The sequence below is a fragment of the Canis lupus genome, chromosome 9, assembly GCF_011100685.1.
Source record: "Canis lupus familiaris isolate Mischka breed German Shepherd chromosome 9, alternate assembly UU_Cfam_GSD_1.0, whole genome shotgun sequence".
Classification (NCBI taxonomy): domain Eukaryota; kingdom Metazoa; phylum Chordata; class Mammalia; order Carnivora; family Canidae; genus Canis; species Canis lupus.
Window position 1 is genome coordinate 2,815,597 of NC_049230.1, and position 23,676 is coordinate 2,839,272.

Genomic DNA, 23,676 nt, shown 5'->3' on the forward strand with positions numbered 1-23,676 from the left:
GCTAGTCCTGTGCTGGGAGGCCCCCACCCTGGACAATAGAGCTGGGCAGGAGTTGGGGGTGGGGCAGGGTGGCCCAGGTGACAAGTGAGTGGGGTGGGTGAACCCCAGAGAGCACCAGGCCCTGGTCTGCGCCATCTACTGGCAGCCCAGTTCAGTTGGGGAGGCAGGGCTGGTCGGCTGAGTGGTCTGCATGGCTTGTGCCCATTTGGTGCCCTCAGGGGATGTTTTCAGGACCCGGAGATCCCAAGGCTGGGAGTCACGGTACTGGCTGCAGGCTTACCGGCATCTAACAGTGACAGCGTGGGGAGAGGCGGCTATGTTTAGAAATAATTACTCTGTTTTGTGCAGAGGTATTAAGGCATCCTCCCTGGCAGTTGCAGGAATTAGCTCAAGGCATCACTGACAGAGCGGTGGTGACTGTTGTCGGCTTGGCCTGCTTTCGTTACAGACACGGGCTGCGTGGAGGCAGGGAGAGGGGCAGAGCACCGGGAAGCTCTGGGGAAGAGAAAGCCGTCGGCTTTCAGAGAAATTCATCATCCTGAGAGCCTTTACCGTGGATGTGTAGTCGCTCTGCAGCCGGGCACCCTCAGAGGGACGCTGACCAAAGCCATTCATCAGACACATGTTTACTAAAGGCGCCTGAGTGCTGGACATGGTTCAGGGTGCTGGGGCTATAGCTCAGGGATGAACAAAGTCCTTGCTCTCATTCTAGTGGGGGTGGATGAGTGCCCCACCCCACCCCCTGCAGGTGAAAACAAAGTCAGTTCAAGTCAGGCCGTTCTCTTTGCTAAGGCAGCGCTTGTGCAAAGACCTGAGTGAGGCCGGTGAGTGACCTCGGGCAGAGCATGCCAGGAGCTGGATCTGCATGTGCCAAGGCCCTGTGGCAGCAACATGTTTGGCAGGATGGAGGGGCAGAGGGGAGCCACAGGTGAGAGATGTCAGGGGGGACCAAGTGGTCAGATTGGGTTTAATGCTTAGATCAAGAACTACTCACTTTCACTTTTTTTCCCCACTTAAACTCAAATGCAGTTGGCAAGTAATAAATCTGTAGTTTAATGAGTTTTGCCCCTTGATGGTCTCTCTGCCTCCTCCTGAGGTTGCCTTGGCTCTGGTTTATAGCACCAGATGGTACGTGGCCTTCTAAAACCTTATGCACGTGGAAGCACACGGTATGCACCCTTTGGTGTCCAGCTTTGCTCCCTTGGTGTAGAGCATTTGAGATCCATCGTGTTGTTTTATTACTGAGTGGTGTTCGTGGTATGATGGGTGGTCATCCCCCTTCCTGCTGAGACCCACATGGTTGTTCCAGTTTGGGGCAGTTATGAGTGGAGCTGTGATGGATGCTCCCACGCACACCTCTGTGGCCTTTTCTCTGGGTGAGATGGGGGCTGCTGGAGGGTTTTTAGTGGAGGAGGGACCTGATCTGACCTGGGTTTGACTCTGGCTGCTGGGTTGAGAACAGAACGCAGGGACGGGTGGAAGCGGGGCCACCTGTGCAGCACCCCTGCAGGTACATGATGCAGCTTGAAGCACGTCAACACGTGGGCCTCACTCAGGTCCTCCCTCTCAGTTCAGGGGTCTGGGTGCTCATGAGTGGTCCAGGAAAAGCCAGGGAGGAGTCCTCGTTTATTCCTGGAGTGTGAATGATCCCCCTCTTCTTCCATTCAGAGCCCTGGGTCCCTGCAGGGCCATCATGTTTATCTCAGGGTGACCCCAGACTGGGCCTTGGAGCAGGGGGCCCTATGCACAGGTCAGTTGTCTCATACATCTGTTATGCACCCCTGTGAGGTGAATGCCATCCACTGTGGTGTGGTCAGTGTGTGTGTGCACCTCCCTAAATTCATAGGCCCAAATCCTAATCCCCAGTGTGATGGTATTGGGTGGGGCCTTAGGGAGGAGCCCTTGTGAATGGGGTTAGCATCCTTAGATAAGGGACCCCAGAAAGCTCCCTCACCCCTCCTGCCTTGTAGTGATACAGGGGGAAGACATGGGCTGTGACCCAGGAAGCAAGCACCCATCAGACACGGACTCTGCAGGCACCTTGATCTTGGATTTTGAGCTTTCGTTGTCTGCTGTTTATAGGCCCACCCAGCGCGTAGTGTCCTGTTACAGCACCTGAGCGGGCCTAAGACACCTCCTTAGTAACTGACGGAGAGACAAGGGGTCTGCACTGTTCTCTGACCCTTGCCTCTGGAGGACCAAGGTCCCAAGTGCTTGGATGATAAAGGATGCTCTCAGCCGGCCAGAGCTCCCTGGTGACCTAGAGATAGGCTGCAGGCTCTTTGCCTGGAGGTGGTTTTGTGTTTCAGGAAGAAACAACTGGTCTTTGCTGGAGAAGAAAGGTGGGGATGACGAGCCCGTGTGGCGAGCACAGTCGTGTGAGGGCCTCGTGTTCTCTCTGTAGCGCCCGCAGCAGAGGAAGGGGCTTGGGGTGGAGGGCAGGTCCTGCTTCTGGGGGCCCATCGTTGCTGCTGGTTCCTTGCAGGAGAGTGCTGTGCCTGCGGCCCTACAAGGCCCAGAGGAGCAGCTGGGATGCCAAGCATGACATTTGTAGGGGAAGCGAGGAGCCAGAGCTGGGGTGATGGGCACCCTGGTGCTCCCCGTGTGGAGAGGGCCTCCCTCCACCTGCCGCCCACCGGCACCTTCATCTTTAACCTGTTTTCTCTCTCTCCTTTGAGTCTCTGCTCAGTTTTGCCCCTGGCAGGCTAGTTGGCTTTGGGTTTCGTGAGGTTTTATAATTTACATGCCTCCCCCCCCACACCCCAGGTGAATATTGGGAGAACTTTTCATCATCACGTTTCCCGACAACACTTTCCAGTGAGCCATCAGTTTCTGCACAACACCTGGCATATGCAAACTCTGTTTTCAAGTACAGCCTGGGCTCAGCATATGTGACAAAAGACAGAGGGCGAGTTTTCTAAGAAATCAGTTGTGCGTTTTGGGTACGAAAGAGCCAGGTGGAGGTTTCTTTTCACGGGCAGGAGGTGGGGGAGCAGGAAGGAAAGATACTAAAATCACCAGCCGCTTGAGCAGGAACGGGGAGGGCGGCTCTGGATGAAAGGGGCAGATGTGGAGGGAACCACTTGCTCTGGGGGAGCGGGTACCAGTCTGAGTCTGGGATGTCAAAGATAGCAGGGCCTCCCGCCACTGCACACAGACTATGGCTCACGTCTGCCCTTGCTTGTTGCCGTTCTGGGCTGTGCTGGGGCATCTTGCTGCTCCCTCCGTCTTGCCCATCTGCCCCAGTGGGGACCCCTCCCCAGTTAGCAAGGCTCTGTTGCCAGAGCTCAATTCCAGTTGCTGCTGCCACCGTGCCTCCCTTCACTCCTGGCCAGGTGACATTGCGTCCTTTGTGAAGGAGGTCCCTGTGGTCCAAGCGAGCTGGATGATGTTGGGCGTGCAGGGAAAGCAAAATGCCCATGCCCGGGACCCCAAGAAGTAAGAAGAGCAGGGGCAGCACCAGAGAGCCAAGCAGGGTGGGGAGCTGTGTGCACCCTTATCCTGGCCCTGGGGTCACCTTTGCTCCCGAGAGGCCTCCCTAGCACCCCTGGCTGTGCTGCGCTGCTGCTGGACTTCCCGGCAGGAGGGCTAGAAGCAGTGACTGAATGAAGAGGTGGTCAGAATGGGTGAGGATGGATTGGGCGGGGTCTGTGCTGGTGAGTTCTGAGCCTCATCTGGGGGCTGCATCAGGGAGGAGCAGGCTTCATCCTGGTGGTGATGAGCTGGGTGGGGCCTCCCTTGAATCCAGGTTTTACAGCAGTTTTAGAGACTTCCCAGTGCCTTTATCTATCGAGGCGTACGGTTCAAGCTTTGGACACGTGTGGAATTTACATTAACTCTTTTTCTGGCCGTTTTAGTGCTGTTTTTTCTCCTGCACACATTTGTGCAAATTTGGGAACATGACGAGGTTTCCTTTTCTCTGATGCACATTCCTTGCAAAGGGATAGTTTGGACTGCTTTTTGGAGGTAACTTCGTGTCTGTGTGTTCTTTGCTTGTGCTGTTTTGATGATGGGAGACATTCTCATTTTCCTTCTATACTGACCTGAAACTGAGTCATTCCCCCTGCCCCCTGCCCTGCAAAGAAAAGTCAGTCAGGAACGCAGTGTCTTACAGAATCGACCCCTCCCTCTCCTCCTAGGATGGCAAGCACCAGGATTTTACTCCTCAGCAGTTTCTTGCCCCAACTAGTATGTGGGCGATAATCCTGTTCAGAACAAGGATCAAAAAAAAACTGTTCTGGAGTCTGATTATTTATTTTCACAAAATGCCAGGTGGCGTCAGCCCAGCTCACAAATCTCAGCTCGAGGGATACAGCTGAGTAGCAAAGAATTTGATCTTGCCCAAAGACAGGTCTGGGCTTTGCCCTTGGCCCTTGGAAGGTCATCTCTAAGCCCTTGGAAAGTCCTGGTCTTGGTTTGTCTGGGGTGGGGTGGGGTTGGGGGCCTTGGGCCACACCAACAGAGCGATTTAAGGTGGAGCTGGGGGCCACAGCATTGTGTGACATGGGCAGGGGGTTTTGGTCGCATGGTATCAGCTTACCCTCCAGAGGGGCTGGAGATTGAGGTCAGCCATGAATCACGTGCCTCCATGGTGGATCCCAGTAGACTCTGGACCCTGAGGCTCGGCGTGCTTTCCTGGTCGGCAGTGCTCCGTGTGTTAGGTCACACGTTGATGTCGGGAAAGTGACGCTGTCCTGGCTCCATGAGGGAAGGACAGTGGAAACTGCAGGAAGCACCCTGCCCACTTCTTCCCTTGGTTCACTTGAATCTGTATCCTTCCCTGTAGTAAACCGTCATCATGAACATAACCGCTTTTGTGAGCTCGGTGTGTCCTTGTAGCGAATTATCCAACCCCAGGGTGGTCTTGCACTTGGTGTCAGAAGTGAGGGTGGTCTAGGGGACTGTTCCCTGACTTCACGCGGGCATTACAGGGGGTTCCCTGCAGTTCCTGCGCCCCTTGCTTGTCCTGGACTTGAGGGCTGTCCACCTGGTCTCTTTCCTCTTGCCAGCCCCTCCTCACACCGCAGCCAGAGTGAGCTGCTGGAACTGGCAGTCCTGAAATCCTCCACTGGATATCTCTGCACAGCCTCTAAAGGTTTGTTCATGAGCAAAAACCCGGCATATTCTGGCTTGTACTGACTCTTCCCCTCGGCCCTTACCTGTCACACTCGAGTTGCCTGGGTCCCCTTTGATTTGTCAGGCACCCCGAACTCTTACCTGCCATGGATCATGCTCATCTCTTGGGCTCTTTTCCCTACTTTTTTTTTTTTTTTAAGGTATTTATTTATTTATTTATTTATTTGAGAGAGAGAAAATGAGCATGAGCAGGGGGAGAGGCAGGGGCTCGATTCCAGGACCCCGAGATCATGACTTGAGCAGAAGTTGGATACTTGACCGACTGAGCCACCCAGGCGCCCCTTCTTTTCCCACTTTGAGTTAGCATCTGCCTCCTTGGGAAGACTCACAGGGCCTTAGAGAGGTGGCCCTGCTCATTTGCCACCTCTGCAGGTGTTTCTGGTCTCCCCAGCACTCCCTCAGTGTGGACTTGCACACTTACATTGTTCCCTTGTCTCTCGGTCATCTGTGCTTTCCGTACTGGGTGTTCCTCAAAGGCAGGAACCTCAGGGGTTTTATTATTTCTTAAATTTTTTTTAATGTTTCAATTTTTTTCTTGGGAGTTTTACTTGTAATTGTGGATCTTGTACCTACATCTCAAGCCTGCACTTGTTGGAACAAGAGACCCTCCTTACATGGTGAACCTTCCCTCACCACCAGCTGGTGCCCCAGCCCCCTTGTTCAGACTCCCCAAGTCTGGTCCCCAGCACAGTCCTGTGGGTCCTGCATCTTCCCTCTCCCTGGGGGTCCAGTTTTCCTTCCCCTTTCCTGGCTGGATTATGCTGTGACTTAAGCTAGCTACAGGCCGAGAGGCCAGGAGGGTGGGTGGAGGCAGCTCCCGGTTCAGCACACGTTGTCTTGGGGGGAAAGAGCTCTGCATTGTCTTCAAACAGAGAGAGGTGTGCTTTTCTATGTGTCCATTTTTGGTGTTTGTACTCCCTGGGGTTTTTGCTGCTGCTTGCTTGTACTCTGGAGCGTGGTCATAGCTCTTTGCATCAGTGTGTAGTTGTTTTTCCCTTGTTCTTATTTTTCTCGGGAAAACAAGCCCTGAGACCTTCTAGCCTTCTGTCTTGCTGACATCACTTGAGACCCTTTCTCCCCAGTGGCCATGCCCATGATCGATCGTGGTGAAGATATTCCACGTACATTTGAAGGGAATGAGTATCTGCATGTTGGGTGCCATGTTCTGTAAACGTCAACTTGGTGAAGTTGGCTGATGCTGTTGCTTAGATCTTGTATCTCCTTACCGATATTTGGTTGACTTGTATCAGTTGCTGAGGGAGAGGTGTTGGAATCTCCAACTATAATTGTGGATCTCTCCCTTTAATTCTTTCCATGTTAGCCCACTACTTGGAGGTTCTGCGACTAGGGATGTGCATTTTATAGTTTCCGAGCTGGTTAGCTGTCTTCTTTCGTTATGGAATGTCATTCCTTAGCCCTCTTAGTACCTGTTGTCTTCACATCTAGTTAATCTGAGGTTACTACAAACTCAGGAAAGCCTTCTTATACTTACTCTTTGCATGGTGTGTGGGTTGTTGTTGTTGTTGTTTTTTTTTTTTTTACCATATTTTACTTTGCGTCTGTCTCTGCAGCTGATGACCTTTCCTTTTTGCTGGAATAAGGTTTAGTCTGTTTACATCTAGTGTGATTGTGGATGTGGCCAGAATTAAGTCTCTTGGTTTACTGTTTGCTTTCTGTTTGGGTTTGCTGGTTCTTGTCTGTTTGTACCTCCATTTCTACCTTCATTGTGGTGACTTTTGTATGTGTTCATGGTCCGATTTAATTTGTTTATTGACTTTGTCATCTCACCTGTTGTACTTTTTTTTTTTATCAGTTGCTCTAGCGATTGCTAATTTTTTTTTTTGCTAATGATTTTTTTTAAAAAAGATTTTATTTATTCACGAGACACACAGAGAGAGGCAGAGACACAGGCAGAGGGAGAAGGAGGTTCCCTGTGGGGAACCCCATGGGGGACTCAATCCCCGGACCTGGAATCATGACCTGAGCCTAAGGTAGGCACTCAACTGCCTAGCCACCCAGGGGTCCCCATGCTAATGATTATGGAACCTAATGTGAGAAGTGACATCTTTCCAATTTAGAGGGGAGGGTGTCCCAGAATTGACCCCTCAGGCACTTCAGTGTCTAGAACTTGGGGAAATTCAGAGAAGCCAAAAAAGGTGCTTGAGAAGTCATCAGAGAGAAAGTGGTATCCCAGGGGGCAAGTAAAGAGGGCCTTTTAAGGACCAAGTGGGCTAAGGACCACACTTTCTTTGCCACGGGGACATGGAGGTGAGGGCTGAGGACTGACTGCTGTGTTTAGCTATGTTGGTGGGGGGCACTGGTGATCGTGTCAGGCTTTTGTAGAGAAGAGTTGTGTTACATTTGTTTAGGGTTTGGGAGAACACGGGTAGGCGTGAAGTGGGGAATGGCACATATAGACAACTCTTTCAAGGAGATTTCCTGCAAAGGGGAGGAGTAAGTTGGCACAGTATCTGAAAGATCTGAGTCAAGAGAGGGCTTCAGTGTCACTGCTGCTGGCATATATTACAGCTTCTTTAGATGCTCCTGTGAGTGACTCGGGATATGGTGAAAAATACATAATCCTAGAACACAGACCACATCTGTACATATACGTGTATTTACACATGTGCGTAAACTAAATTTGGGCGGATAAAACCCCAAGTGTCACCAGTGGTTGTATTTCAGCTGTGGGATTATGAATAGTTTTTAGATCTGTCTTTATTTGAAAAACCTGTAGTTTACACTTTTTTTCTCCTGCCATAAGCTCGTTTAACAACAAAAGAGTGAAATGTTTACCAAGAAAACCAAGCATGGCTTTCTCATTTCTCTTAAAACCATTTCTCTGTGAAAAAGGTATGTTTGCTTGTGGCAAAAGCATTTAAACAGTGCAGAAAAGTTCAAAAGTAGAGGACAGTTCCTGGCTGAACCTGTCTCTTCAGTCCCTCTCTTAAGTTGTGTATGTTGTTCTGGAAGTTGCTTTTTCGGTTACGTTTCTTTTTGTGGACATGGTGCTCTATCAGCACATATAGCTCTCCCTTGTTTAGAAGAAAGATTGCATAACATGCCACCAGATGGGCACCTCATAATTTATTCCCCAGCAGGTGGACCCCCCAAATACATTGCTGCTGTAACAATGTTGGCACTGTGCCTTGTGAGCATAAATTAGTGGGCAGATTCCTGGAAGTGGAATTGTTAGATCAAAGGTGAAGCTGTCTAGAAATTAGTAAACACCACCAAACAGCCCTTGGGAAAGGTGTCACCGGTTAAATCCCACCTACTGTGTGTCAGAGAGTGTCCTTTCACTCGTTCCTTTTCAAATATTGGGTATTTTAAATATTTTTGTTACTCTGACACTAAGTGATGGTGTCTTGCTATTTGAGCCTCTTTTCCTCTGCTTAACAATCACTTATATCTTTACACAAAGTGGTGGTTTCTCTATGGGTTGTTTGTCCTTTACTTACTAATCTGATGGAACTTTTTATTTGTGAAGGAAGTTCATCTTTTAGTCGAAAGTCTTTTCCTTTTTTTTTTTTTTTTGGTTTATGTGTCTTAGGTCATCTTTAAACACTTTACAATAATTTTAAGGGCTTTAAGGTGACCTATTATGTTATTACGTCTCGTGAAAGTGACTTTCCCTGGCCAGCCCTCCCTGGCTTTGTGCTCTGCACCCCAGAGCACAGTTTGGGAGGAGGCCGGGAGGGAACGCGGCCTCACCTGGTCTCACCTGGCCAGGGAGGCCCCGTCTGCCAGGCTCCGGGCTCCCAGGACTCTTTCCCAGCCTGTGTGTGCAGCCTCCAAGAGGACAGAACATTCAGATTGCCACATGGTGGTGTTGAGAAATCACCCCTTGTTCCCGGGCTTATGGGGCAGGGGCAGGGGTGGGGCTGAGCCTCAGTTGCCAGGAAGCCATCCTGGAGCCCTCCGACCCTTGGCTGTGACCCCCCCACCCTGAGCTCCAAGCTTGTCTCATCCATGCCTCACAGTGTAGACCTGAATTACAGGAGCAGAGAGTTTTATAGCCAGGAGGAGCCCTTGAGATCAGTTTTCTAGTCAAGGAAACAGGTGAAGTAAAGGAAGTGTAGACGGCAGATGGCGGGGTGGGAGGCCTGGGTGCTGCGTCTCTGTGGCCAGCGCTGTCCCCTCTCATGGCTCATGTCCTCTCTGAGTCAGCTGCCCTGACAGCTCCCCGAAGATGGTCTGTCCCTCCTGCTGCTTATTACCTGATTGGAACACACAGTGGGTGCTTTATGAACCCCTGGGGCTGGGTCATCAGCTTTGCAGCCGGGCACTGTGTCCACAGTTCTGATAGCCCAGAAGGCCCTCGTTGGATGCAGGTTTGAGCCTGACTTGGGGAATAGCAGGGCAGAAGGCCTTCAGGTCCCTTGGAATGGAACACGGTCATATGGGGTGGGAGTGGGGTTCGCTTTGCTGCTGGCCCTTGAGGACCTGCAGGGAGAGGGGATCTCTCCTGCTCCACAGGGGCTCTGAAGGTGCGGTGGGCAGGGGCTGACCCATAGGCAAGTGCAGGGGGATCTGTAAATTCTTCATGGAAAATGGAGTATGAAGGCCGCATTCCCAGGCCCCTCTGGACTCAGGGGCTCCAGGTGGTCACTCCTCCCTGCCTCTGACCGATTCCCGGGGTCGGCGGGCCAGGTGAGCTTAGTGCCGCAGAGGCTGAGCTCCCGGAGACCACCGAGCACAGAGGTTATTTCATGGGGTTCTAGGTGCTGGAATGGGGGCTACAGACTTACATTGACCTCAGCTCGAGTAGGGGACTAGGTGGGAGAGGCAGTTAGACAAACTGAAGTCCTCATCTGGGTTCTGTGTGTCCAGGGCTGGCACGTCGGGGGCGCCAGCTCCGGAGACTCCCAGAGTCGAGGTGAGGTGTCCAAGGACGGGACGGGGAGGCTCAGCCGAGCCCCGAGAGCACTTCTGATGGTTCACAATGGAAAATCCGACTGACCCACCTGGCGTTGGGTTTATTGGCTTCTAATCACAGTTATAACGCATGGCCAATCTCCAGCCCCTGGAGCATGAAGCAGACAATCACTTACCAAAAACCAAAGTCTCTGCTGAGGTATGAGGGAGGCCAGGTCTCCCTGAGGCTGGTGGTAGCACTCTTCGGGCCTGGATTCCTCCCGGCACGTCCTTCTGTGCTCCGCGCCTCTTGGCTGAGCCCTCTGTGCGTCTCGGGCAGCGCCTCTGGTGGGGCCGTGGAGGCCTTTGCCGGTTCCCATCCCCAGGTTCCCAGGTCCCCAGGGCAGCCTCCTCCACTGAGGCTTCCTGCAGGGGCTGGGGAGGCCGCTGGGTGGAGGGGCTGCAGCGCGGATACTCTGTGCCATGGGCTCTGTCCTTGCCGCCTGCACCAGCGCACGACGACACTCGTGCCCCGGGAGAGTTAGGTCGTGGTGACGAGGACCAGAGAGGGGTGTACGTGCGTGAGGGAGAGAGAAGCGTGGAGTTTCCTGGGTGGCTGGCCTTAGCCTTGGCAGAGCCCAGTCCCCCTGGCTGGTGGTGGCCCCAGCCCACGGTCCTCATGGACACACGGTTCCCTCTGCTCTTGCTCCCGTATTTGTGACGCACCTGGAGTGCCATGGCGCTCCCTGAATGCTGTGACCCCAGGCTCGTCTGCTCACGATGAGGGAGGCTGACTCTCAGCCTGGGGCCCTTCCAGCAAGCCTCCGAGGAGAGGCCTGGGGGCTGGGTGTCAGCTGCTGCTCAGGGCTCTGGAGGACACGTCCTGTCCTGGTGACCAGACACACGTGCAGGGTGGAGCTCCTGCAGGAATGGTTTCTCAGAGGACCTCATGATGGTCTTTGGGTGGCATCGAGGTGATGAGATTGAGCAGCATCCCAAAGGTCCAGACTTGGTATCTCGGGGACTTGGTGAAGGTGCTCACCTGCCCCCATGTTCCCCATGGGACTCAAGGGTGTTTAGATCATCATTCTAAGGAGTCCATTGCCTTCTAGACCATCTCACCTTGTGTGTAACTTGGTTAACAAATGACACTGGGTTGCAGGAAGAGGGGTGCATGTGGGTAAATGCCAGGGACCCACAAGGCTCATGGGTAAGACTTCGTCTTGCTATAGGGGTGGCAACAGGGGCCTGTGGAGGCTGGGGCAGAGCCATACAGGGTTACAATGAGGACCTTGCCCCTCGGCCTGCTCCCAGCTCCTCCCCGAGCCTTCTGTGTCCCCTGTGTGGTTCAGTCTCCTCCCATGGGCTTGCACCTGGACCCCACCCAGTGTGGGCCCATGTGGCAGAGAACCCACCCACAATAGATCGGGGCCGTCCATGCTTTCAAATATTAAATCTGTTCAGAATATTAAATAATTTCCTCTTCAATGATCCCAGTAAATTTAATTAGTGCTCTTCTCCCAATAGAGTTGTCTCCTGGTTTCTGAAATGTTGCTTCACAAGGAAGGGGGCTCAGACTCCTGTGGTGTGCACAGCTGGACTGGCACCGTGCTTCTTCAGCTGCTGGGTCCCTGTGCCAGGCGGGGTTGGTCGGGTGACGCAGAGCTCCGTCTGTCCTCCGAGGTCTGTCTGTGAAGCACTTACTGGGGGTCCACATAGAATGTGGGTTCCTGGGGCCCTCGGGCTGGGAGATCACAAAGCCTGCGGCCTCTTTCCTGGGACTCTCTCGTGCTCTCTCAGATGGCTTGTTTTGGGGGAAGCCAGCTGCCAAGTCCTGAGCCAGCCCCAAAAGTGTGGGTTATTTATATTCTCAAAAAAAAAAAAATAAAAAATTAAAAAAGACCCTCAGAGACTCAGTTTCCTTATCTGTAAGCTGGGGACAATCATGTTGACCTCACAGCATTGTTTTTTGAAGATTAAATGAGAAAATGCATGTTAGGTGCCTCACACATGGTAGGAATTCAGTAAATGTCATTTTGTTCTATTCCTCTCACGAGTCATAGCCTTAAAAATACATATTTCATAATGGTGAAACTTCCAGAACTACAGTTCAAATGATCACCCTGGGTGTGGGCCTTCTGAGAAGAGGCTGAGGGAGGGCCAGAGTGTGGCCGTGGCAGGGGTCTGTGAGCCCCGATGACACTTGGAGAGCCCTGCCGTGGCACAGGCAAATCAACGTACAGCCTGGTCTGAAAGGAGCATCAGCAGGTTGGATCGGCGGCATGTCATGGACATTTCCTCCTAGAATAAAGAAAGCCACGTCTTGGTCCCTCCTCTGCGGTATGTTTTGAGTCTGGCTACCGAGCAACAAATAAAAACAACAGCAGCAAAGACACATCTCCCTGATTAGCCAGTGATTGATTTGCATAATCAGCGCTGTGTCAAGTCAGCTCGCGAGGTGCAGCGCGCAGCCGACCGTGTTCTCCCGAGGCGCTCTGTCAGCTTCTTGGTCAAAGGCATGAGAACCTTCAAACCCTGCAGGTGGCTCCCCACATTCATCAGGGATGCCTTCCATCCTCCGTCCCTCCCACCCCCCCCCCATCAAGCTCGTCCCCTGGAGGGTAAATCAACTCTGTAACATTTCTAATCGAGTTAAATAAAAACACTCCTTGTATTTTTCTTGATTACAAATAGTTTAGGTCCAATGTAGAAAACTTAGGGTAGACAATAAAATTCAAAAAAAGATGAATGAATAAACCACCCGATGTCCATCTACAGAGGGAGTTGCTGCCAGCCCTGGAGGCTGCATCCTTCCATCCTGTCTGGACGCTGGAGGCATGGAATTGGCACTTACTGCACATTCTGGTTTTTATAAACCTCTTCATTTGATGGCTTATGAACACTTTGCAGTGGCATTCAATGTTCTACTACAATAGGATTTTTAATGAGTGCACAAATTATTTACCATGCACCTGCAGCTGGACATTTAGCTTGTCCTCAGTCTTTGAAGCCATAAGCTGCAAATATTCTAGTACATAAATCTTTGGAGATAAATCTTTGCATTTGTTCCTGACTTTCTCCTTAGGGTAAATTCCTACAAGTGGAATTGCTGAGTTAAAGGTTAAACACAATTTGAAAGCTTTTGATCCGAGTGCCAATCTGCCCTCCAGGAGGATTACGCAGCTTCGGATCCCACCAGCAAGCGCGCGAGAGGGTCATTTCCCAGCAGAAGCACTGGATGCAATCAGCGGTTTCAGAATCCAGCTGGTGGAGAAAAATGGAAGTGTGTTTTTGTTTAGATGTGCATTGCTTTGGTGGCTGGTGAGATCAGACACCTTCCCACTTTGGGGTCCTTTTAAAGTCTTCTTTTGTGAGTTGCCGGCTGTGGTCTTGTCCTGCACACGTGTCCCTGTCTCAGGCATGTAAAGATGGCGCTGGCGATGAAGGTGGCCGTGCTGGCGTGGGCGTGCAGATGGAAATGCTCGTGGAGGATGGCAGGGCTACTCTGTGGGTGGAATATTTCTTCATGTTTCTCTCAAAGTGCTTTACCATGTGGCATTGTCCTTTAGCTGTTTACCCATCTGCTCCTCCAGCTTGGCACCCAGCGCCTGGATGGCAGGATTGGACCCTTTGCAGGCCTGTGGGTCACTGCCTGACCCAAAGCTGGACACTTAGAACGTGCCTGAGAAATACTTGTTGAATCCACGAATGAATGGAGATCCTGCATGAGGAATTACTTCCTTTGGGTAGAAGGCAGTTGGGAAGGTCCCCCGAGTATCGGTGGGGTAAGTGGTCAAGCCAGGAACACAAGGACTGTGTGACAGTCCTGATCAAAGAGTGCTGGTGCTTTGGAGCAAGAACAATGAGCAAATTGTATTTTATTCACCTGCATCAAAAAGCACAGGAGTCGGGGAACAGGGAGTGTCTGCCTAGTGGGTACAACGTCTCCTTTTGGATGACAGAGATGTCTTGGAACCAGATAGGGTGATGGTTGCACAATCTTGTGAAGGTTCTAGATGCTACTGAGTCATGCACTTTAAAATGGTTAATTCTATGTTGTGCAAATTTCACCTCAATTAAAAAAAAAAAAAGCAGCACAAGGCTGTCCTTGCTGGCCCTGCTCCCAGCCACTTCAGCCTGATGTGTTGTGTGTCATGACTGCCTGGGGCTCCGGCAGCTTGCGATGGAGCAGGGAACGCACCGCTTCTGGCTTGCTGTGTCAGCCCTGAGGTCGCGGATCAGCACGGGCTCCTCTGTCCAGGGGAGTCTGCAGCAGCAGCACAGCTGGGTCTGTAGAAGGCTGAGCAGAGGGCACATCTAGGCCAGGGGTCAGCACGTGGTCCACAGTGCTCGTCCAGGGTCCGTCATCCCTTGGCCTGTCTTTGGGGGTGGGGCTCCTTGGGGGGGGGTTCTAGGTGGGGGGGGCTGGGGACGGGGACTGCCACCCAGCCAAGGAGAGGTCGATGTGTTCTATTTTGAGCTGGTCAGAGGGAGGGAGGTCTGCTGGGGGCTTCTAGTTGCTCAAGCAGCCCTGTTGGGGACGGGGCACAGCAAGGACCCTTGAGCAGGGGCAGATCTGAGAACAAGATTGTCTCCATTGCTCCACCAGCTCTGGGGGGAGAAATGTTCTAAGGGGTTATGGTGAAGCCCAACCTGGAGGGGCAGGGTTTTGGGGGACCCAGGGCTCCTGGTGTGACTCCGAATTTCTGCAGCTTGGGCATCATACACTTCCTGCGGTGCCACCCCCACCCCCACCCTGCAAGACGTGACAATGGAGCTCCTGGAAGCAGACAAAACTAGCAAACTGGGGAACAAGGCTGAGGAGCTAGTTTGGAAAAAGAGTGGATTTCCTGTGGGAGGAGTGGAGAGAGGGAAATCCCCAGAAACAATATGCAGCTCACGTGCCCCCAGTGTCTGACATAGCTGCTCCCTGCAGTGCCGATCCTATGGCTTCAGGTGGGATCTTGTCCTGGAGATGTGCTGGGGGGCCATGGGGTTTGTCCCCCACCCTTAGCAGAGGAGAAAGTGGAGTCCTGGAGATGTGAATGGTGTGTCCCTGTCGTACAGGTGGCTGTGCTGGGCCAGGTACCCAAGCCCTCTGTCCTCCCGCCTTGGACTGCCCGCCTGCCCTCTCCAGGGAGGTCACCTTCTGATTTCTTGGGAACTGGCCTCATGGGTTAGGAGCCACATAGCCATGCTCGGTGAACAGTCCCTGGAAGTTAGGGTCTCATTTTCAGCGGCATCTTGTCATGGTGGACATGTGTTGTGGATGCCTCTGGGGGCAGGGCAGCTGTCTTTTTTTTTTTTTTTTTAATTTTTTTTAAATTTTTATTTATTTATGATAGTCACACAGAGAGAGAGAGAGAGAGAGGCAGAGACACAGGCAGAGGGAGAAGCAGGCTCCATGAACCGGGAGCCCGACGTGGGATTCGATCCTGGGTCTCCAGGATCACGCCCCGGGCCAAAGGCAGGCGCTAAACCGCTGCACCACCCAGGGATCCCTGGGGCAGCTGTCTTAAAGATGCACATGGGGGATACTGGGAGGGGCACTGGTCCAAAGAGCCTGGGAGCTTAGGGTCACTTATTGCCACTGCTGGGGACAAAACAAGACCCAGCATGGGAAAGGGCACGCTCCCCTGCCCAGGCCCTGGTGCAGGAGATCCATCCAACCCCAGCTTTGTGCGTGCCTCACTGTGTGGCCTGGCAGTCTGATGGCCTGTCCTGGCCTTAGGTTTCCTTTCTTTGTTTTCCCCAAAGTATATCAGCAGTGATCCTGTAGCCTGTGGTGCAGCTCTGTGCAGAGGTTCAATGCTAGGATGAGACAGAAACATAGTTCTAGTTAGGATGTGCACAGGACTCTAAGCAGAGCCCTCAGGAAGTCAGAGGGACTGTCCAGAGGGAGGTGGCTGCGCTCAAGGAGGTCACCTGGAGACCCAGGCTCTCCTTCTGGGGTTCCTGTCCTCAGAGTGCTGCCTCCACATGCTTGGTCTCAGAGGGTCCTCCTTTGTTCACATTCCAAGCCTCTGGTGGAGGAAATGAGAGGTGAGGGTGAGCTCAGGGGTCTCCCCTGATGGCATGACCGACAAGCTGTAGGTGCCCCTTGTTTTACATCCCATTGGCCACAGTGTAGTCACGTGATCATACCTGGCTGCCAGGGAGGCCAGGAGGTATGGCCCTTATCTTGCACAGCTAAATGTCGGGGTCCAGTTATCTGACATAAGCATCTTCTGTCACCGACGGGGAGACGTTTTCTAAATTTTACTGGAGGACGATGATTCTAAGGGTCTGTCCGTTTTCCTAAGTAGGCCCTGGAGGCTGCCCGGGGGCCCGCTGTGCAGAAGTGGCAGGGGCTGCTTCCTGCTTACTTGGCTGGTCTGCTTCAGGCTCTGGTTTAGAAGGGAGGGGTCCCTGCTTTCGTCGATAATAAGCAACAGCTGGATTAGGGGGCCCTGTGGGCGGGGTGGGCATGCAGGAGCGAGGGGGCTTGGTAGAGATGCTCGTTTGCAGAGAATGGATCCAGGGGGCTTCTGATCCACCTGACCCCTGGCTGCCCCCACCCCGTCTCCGTGCCCCCCACATCCTACCCCAGCATGCTCATCTGAATTGAAAGCTGTAGAATGCCACATGGTCCTCCAGGCCATGATTTTAATAATTCTGTGGCATTCTTGTTCTGTTCACTTCAGTGAACTATTTCCCACTAACAGTTCGTTAGCTTGCTTTCTGCCTGCAACAACCATGAGAATGCAGGCAGTTTGTAACCCCCCCCCGAGCTCCCCTGCTCCCCAAAGTTGGGTTTTCTGCTGGTGGTAATGGATGCTCTCTGCCATGCCCAGAGGCCACAGCTATCCCGTCTTTGCACGTTTGTGTGGGTAAGAGCAAGCCCCCCGCCTGCCTGCCCACCTTGCTTATAAAATGAAAGCACGTGTCCAGACGAACGTTCACAGCAGCTGCACTGGTGATAGCCCCACGCTGGAGATCACTCAGACGTCCGCCCGTGCGCGGGAGTGCCGCTCAGCAGTAACAAGGAGTGAGGCTCGGATACGCTCGGCAGCGTGCTCGCCTCTCTGGGGAATGACGCTACGTGCAAGGAGCCGGACCAAGAAGAGGGTCTGTGCTGAATAATGTTACTTATGTAAAATTCCATAGAACAGATCAGTGGTTGGCTCGAGGCGGGGGGCAGTGGGTGCAGGAAGGGGTAGGAGGGAGATCTCAGGGTGCGGGAGGAGCTTTCTGGGGGTAGCTGCGTTCGCTGTGGACCGGGGGCACGTCCACACCTCAGAACTTACGAACTCCACCTTTAATCCTGTGTGCTTTGCTGTGTCTGCGATAGCTCGGTAAGGGGTGAGGGAGCTCCTGGGGGTCTCTTTCTCGGGGGCACTAATCCCATTCATGAGCCTTGTGACCTCCCAAGGGCCCCACCGCCAGATACCAACTCCTTGGTGGTTAGGATTCAACCTGTAAATCTGGGGGGGCACACACGTTTCCTCCACTGCACTGTGTGACTGCTGCACATGCCGATGCATCCCTCATGGCCTTGGTGCCTCCCAGAGGGCACCCATGGAGCTGGACATGCCTGCCAGGTGTGGCCCCACACGGGGCACCCGGACGCAGTGAGCTCCCTGTACTGACAGCAGGAGATGTTTGCCAGACACCACCCACTGGCTGGAGGCTCCTGGACCTTGGCTGTATTTCTGCGTCTGTGTGCTCCCTGCCTCGAGCAGTGGAGACCTCCCCCGGGATGACGTTGTGGTTCTGAGGGACGGAGCCCCACATGTTCTGCTCCGATGTGCGCTTTGTGTCATGGAAGTCACGAGGGTGCATGAGCCCCCATCTTGGGCTCCGAGTAGCCTGCGGGCTGCAAGCAGATGGCGGTTGTCCCGTCTACCTGCTGGCGTGTGTGGTAGTGTCCTGGGGCTGCCATAATGGAGTTCCGCAAGCCGGGCGGCTTAACTCAACCCAGGCTGATCCCGGCATTGGTGTAGAGGCCAGGAGTATGGGATGAGCAGGCTAGGCTCCCTCCAGGAGCTCAGGGAGCGTCTTTCCTTCTCTCTGCTGTCTTCTGGGGGGCACTCCTTGTGTGTCACTGCATCACCCAGCTTGTTTTCACTTGGCCTTCTCCTGTCTGTCGTGTCCTCACATGGTAATCCCCCCTTTTTATAGGAACTCCAGTCGTGTAGGTGAGGGCCACCCTTACTGATCTCATCTTAACTTGATTGTTATCTCCGATGACCCTGTTTCCAAACAAGGTCACATTCTGGGCTACAGGGAAATTAGGGTGTGGATGGTGTTTTGGGGGCCACATTGAGCCCACAACAGTGTTTATCCTACTGTAATGTAAGTAACAGACGGTTACACGCCCACATTGTCCGTGAGGGGGGCCATCGGTCCTTCACGACACTGTTTCCGGCCCCTGCACATCCTGCTCCTGCCTCTCCGGGTGGGAGATCTTGGGAAAGCCCCCATCTTGTCAGGTCCTCAGTTTATTCTTTTGTGAAAGGGATGGTCAGAACACCTGCTCAGAGTATTTGTGGGGGGTTAATGAGGTCCAATGCTGGGCCCAAGGGAGGGCTTGGAAAGTAATGGAAAATATGTAGGAGTGGATCGGGAAATGCCAGAGTCTGAGAGGCTGCACCAGGAGCATAGGCGGCGTCCCCTTCAGTGAACCCTCAAAGGGTTCTCCTGGGAAGAACAGGGTGTGAGTGGTGTTTTAGGGGCACACCTGCTTTTTTTCTCTTCATGGGGGGCCGTGGGCAGAGAGAAGGGAGAGAGAATCCAAAACAGACTCCTCACCCAGTGCAGAGCCTGACACGGGGTTAGATCTCATGACCCCGAGATCACGACCTGAGCCAAAATCACAAGTTGGATACTTAACCGACTGAGCCACCCAGGCACCCCTAGGGACAGCCCTGCTTTAGACACGTGTGCAGGAATGAAGGCGAGGGAGCTGAGGGCCCAGAGTGTGGCCAGGGCAGGGGGTGGGGTGGTGCCCAAAGCCCAGAGGGGTGGCTGTGGGGTGGGGGTGCCGTGGGGGAGGGGAGGAGACAGGTGCTGGGAAAGCCGGCTGTGTAGGGAGAAGCAGGTTGTAAACACATGGAGGGAATCTGTGCGTTGAGTTGAAGCCCTAACCCCAGCACTTCAGGATGCACCTGTATCCAGAGGTGGGGCCTCGGGAGAGGCAGTTAGGTTACACGCGGCCATGTGGGTTAGCCCCAATCCAGAGCGGGCATCAGGACACAGACATACATGGAGGGACGCCTGTGGGTTTAGGGGGAAGATGGTCATTCGTCTACCAGCCCAGGAGAGAGGCCTCAGAAGAACCAGCCCCACTGGCACCTTCATCCCAGACCTCCAGCCTGGAGGCAGAAACAAGTGCGTGTTGTTGACGCTGCCAGCCTGGGCTGCTAACATGCCAGGCAGGCACTCCCCAGATGGATGTCTTCTCCAGAGTCCACCGCCACGGTGAGGCAGCTCCAGCCCCACCACCCGGTCAGGCAGACAGGCCCGCCAAGCTGTGAGTCTGACTGGCAAGGCCGGTGGCTGCTACCTTCTTATTGGTGGTGACATGATTAGGTCGTGTTTGCACAGGAGCCTGGGAACAAGACCGTGCCTCAGGGGTCTCTGGGAGGAAGTGCATCAATGAAGTAGCAACACAGTATCGTCTTTTGGAAGATCTTAAACCGGGGGGCAATGAAATCCAAGTAATAATGAATTCAAAGGCAAAAATGGTTTAGTTTTCTCCTCCTCTACCCCCTTGGGTGGCTTTGGGGCCGTGTCCCATCTTGTAGGATGAAGGTGCTGTTGTGTGGGTGTGGGAAGCCACGTGGCAGCAGCAAGTACCCACGGGAGCCGCAGGGCACACATCCACGTGTCCGTGCGCGTGAGAGCATTTAGTGACTGGGAGGGTGCGGGCTGCAGCTGGCCTAGAAGGGACACCGAGTCATGCGCCAGCGAAACTGACCCTGACCTGTCACGGTCACCCCACGGTACTGCCCCATGGCTGCCATGAGAAGTTCTTGGAATCACTAGGAAATAGAGAAGGTGTCACTATGGGAGGTGACAATGTTAACCTAGTTTATTGTGATGGTCGCTGTATATACACATGGCAAGTCACTGTTCTGTGCACCCACAACTAATACTACGTCCTATGTCAATCATACATAGCTCAGTAAAACCAGGGGGAAAAAAAGAAATTCATGGAAATAGCGAAGGTCTGAATTTTCCATTAAGGAATTCAGTATCTTCTAAACTTGAAGGATAAAAGCCATCCAGAATGACTCTGTGAAGCTCTCTGTGTTAGTTACAATGATTTAATAGCTATACCCTTAAAAAGTATAGAGCCATGACCACTCACCCACTCTGCTGGGCTCTGCACACTGTTTCTTGCTGGTCTGGGTCAAGCTCTTCAGTCGTGCTTTGAACCCTGGAGTGATGCGAACTGAGGGACAGGCTGACATGTCAGAGGAGAGTCAAATAGAAGGTGGGCAGTGGATTACATTTAACAGGGGTAAGGAAGAGAGCTCACCCATGCCATGTTTGGACATAGATTTACAGAAATAGTGCAGAAGAAATGGGCTTAAAACAAGCAGCCTATTGCAGCTACTGTTAGGAGTGTCTTGGTGGACACCCCAGGTGTGATGGAGGGAGTTCTCTTAGCTCTTTGCCATTGGACTGCTGTGAGCCTGGAGCCAGGTTCTGGGCACATTCTGGGCCTCCAGACACTTGTGCAGAATTCCAGGATGGCAGTTAGGATGAGGACAGGTTGTTTGCAAAGTAGCTGTGGGACTGCACGTGCACCTCTGTGTGTGTATGCACCTGTGGGCATCTGTGTGCCATGTGCACCTGTGTGTATGCCTGTACACACCCGAGTGTATGCCTTTGCACACCTGTGGGCATCTGTGTGCTATGTGCACCTGTGTGAATGCCTGTGCGCACGTGTGGGTATGTGTGTGCTACGTGCACCTGTGTGTATGCCTTTGCGCACCTGTGGGCATCTGTGTGCACCTGTATGCATCTGTGTGCTGTTTGTGCCTTTGGGCACTTGTGTGTGCATCTGTGGGCATCTGTGTGTTGTTTGTACCTGTGGGGATCTCTATGCACACCTGTGGGCATCTGTGTGCTGGGCTTGATGGTGCAGGAAGGAGCCACGGTCACTCTTCCTTATTCCTCATCACTCCAGAAGGCAGAAGCGAATTCCCAACTGGATGACGAGCACAGCAGGTCTGGGATCAACGTTGGAAGAATGTTTCCCAGCAGTGCAGGTCTTCCCCTTGAGGGAAAGTCTGTCGGGGGACGTGGGGAGCACCCTGCCACCGTGGTTGCTCGGGCAGAGCTGGGTGGTGCCGTGCGGAGGGTTGTAAGGTAGGAAAGGTTCCCACAGAGGACACGCTGGATCAGGTGATGGCCAGCTGCTCTGAAGCTCATCTGATTTCATTATTGATCCCTTCGATGTGTGTTGAATAGTATCCCTCAAAATTTGTGTCCACTTGGAATCCCAGTGGTCTTCCTTAGAAATAGGGTCTTTGAGGATGTAATTGGTTAAGATCAGGTCCTGCTGGATTAGGTGGGATCTGAATTCAGTGATTTGCCCTTAGAAGGAGGGAATGCATGGGGGAGGCCATGTGGAGACAGAGGCAGAGGTAAAGTGATGTTGCCACAAGCCAAGGAAGCCCAAGGATTGCCAGCAACCCCCAGAAGCCAGGAGAGGGGCCTGGGATGGTTTCTGACCAGAGTCCTCGGAGGTGGAGATGCCTTGATTTGGGACATCTGGCCTTCAGGACTGTGAGAAAAGATATTTCTCTTGTCTTAAGCCCCCGATTTTGGGTTCCAGAAGCCCTAGGGAGTGGAATCACCTGCTGCCCCGGCCCCGGGCGTTCCCTGTGTGGCACGAAAGGGAAGGTGCTTCCTCTGCTTTGCCTTCTCCTGCTCTGAAGACTTTAGAGTCAAATGGAAAATCCTTGTCATTTTTCACAATGCCACATTTCCTGCTTTTTTTTTTTTTTAAATAAAGTATTGCACGTGCCTAGTGAACATTCTAACACCCGCGCTCTGTGATGTGGTTACTGTTTGCAGCGTACAGAGAGAGCACGTGCTTCCATCGCGGCCTTGGGAGCCCAGAGCCGGGCGTGCCTGCGCCCCACTGTTTCCCTTTCTCCAGCTGGCCTCTGGCCACGCATCCATCTCTCATATCTCCTCCTGTCTCCAGCCTCCTGAACTTGTTTGCACTCACCTTGCGCCAAAGGGGGTGAGGAGCATGGGGGGCAAAATCAGTTAAAATTCAGGTGTTTTGCCTTCACAGTGCTACACACCTGGCTCTTGGGAAACCCGGAGAAATCAGATTGATTTTCCAGTGTGTATCCAGATGTCTGTCATCCCGTGGACACCACGGTGTCTTCTCTGTCCTCTGGAGAATCTGTCTGTCCAGGCGGATGCGCCTTCCCTCCACTCACGTCTGCTCAGATTCGGCTGAGCACATCCACACAAAAGGGACAAGAGTGCTACTTCTGTAGAACAAGCTTAGCACAGACCTTCTTCCCACAGGATTGCCTGGGGTTGCCTAGCAATCTGACAGCACTCTGCCTCAGCAGACACACGACTTGGATGGATTTTTCCTATTTTTAATTTGTTTTCTGGGTGGGTATTATTGTGCAGTCGTAGGCTGAGCTCAAAGATATGGCATGGGTCCCACTCGAAACAAGTAGGTCCAGGAAGATGGGGAGGAGCCCACAGGTCCTCGAAGGGGCCTCAGCATCTGTCTCTGGCCGTCGCCCTGTTTGTGAAAGTTGTGTGGCACCTGGGGACCCTCTGCCTGCACCCCTGTCACATTCCCCATGCCATCCCGGTTCTCCAGAAGCAGCCGGGTTATTAATATTAAGCAAAGCGAAGAGAGAAGAGTGTGCGATGTGGACACGGGACCCTGAGCTGCCTGGATCTCCCCCTGACATTTCCCGTCCACGTGGGAGGAGATATGGATGATTTGCAAGGGGTTCACCCTCCTCTCGAGAAGATAAATGTCAGAACTGAAAGCAAGCGGGTACTGATATAGAGCTGCACACTCTTAAATAAAATATCAAGTCTGGAAGTGTGTGTGTGTGACATTGCAGATGCACCTGTCTGCTCCCCTGCATGTGAAGTAGGAGGCGGCATGGCGGGGGTGGTCCTGCTTGCAGACTCAGACCTGGGGTCAGGGTCTAGGGCTGCTGTTCAGGCACTCTGAGCCTCAGTTTCCTCAGCTGTAATAGGAGGGGACTGTTCAGAATGACCTCTGAGCCGCTTCCATTCGGAAATGCCATGATGACGTCTGGGACAGGAAGCCAACGAAGGAGTAAGATGGTGGAGGAAAATAATGTAAACTGGAGATTGAGTCTCAGGGAAAGCTGGCATTTGGGAGGAAGTGAGGGAAGCAAATGGGAAGGAGGAAGGACGAGTGGAAGACCAGGCTGTCATGCAGAATCAGGAAGAAGTTTCCAGAAAGGGAGTGGATAGCAGGGCCACCTACCTTAAATGATCAAGTGCACCGAGGGTGGAGTGCAGGCTAGTTTGGTGACTCCATCCCTGGAGACCCCAGGAGGGCCATTCTGTGGGGTGTTGGGGGCAGATGGGAAGTGTCAGCGATAAGGGTCCTTGGGGAGAGAGCAGTGTCTACAAGCGGCTCTCACAGCAAGGGTGAGACCCCCACCCGCTTTC

General features: G+C 53.0%; 1 protein-coding gene across 7 annotated transcripts in view; it reads left to right on the top strand.

Annotated features, from left to right (window-relative positions):
• Positions 1-23,676, top strand: part of RBFOX3 (RNA binding fox-1 homolog 3) — a 445,638-nt gene that overhangs the window by 8,487 nt on the left and 413,475 nt on the right. The gene's annotated exons all lie outside the window — the stretch shown is intronic.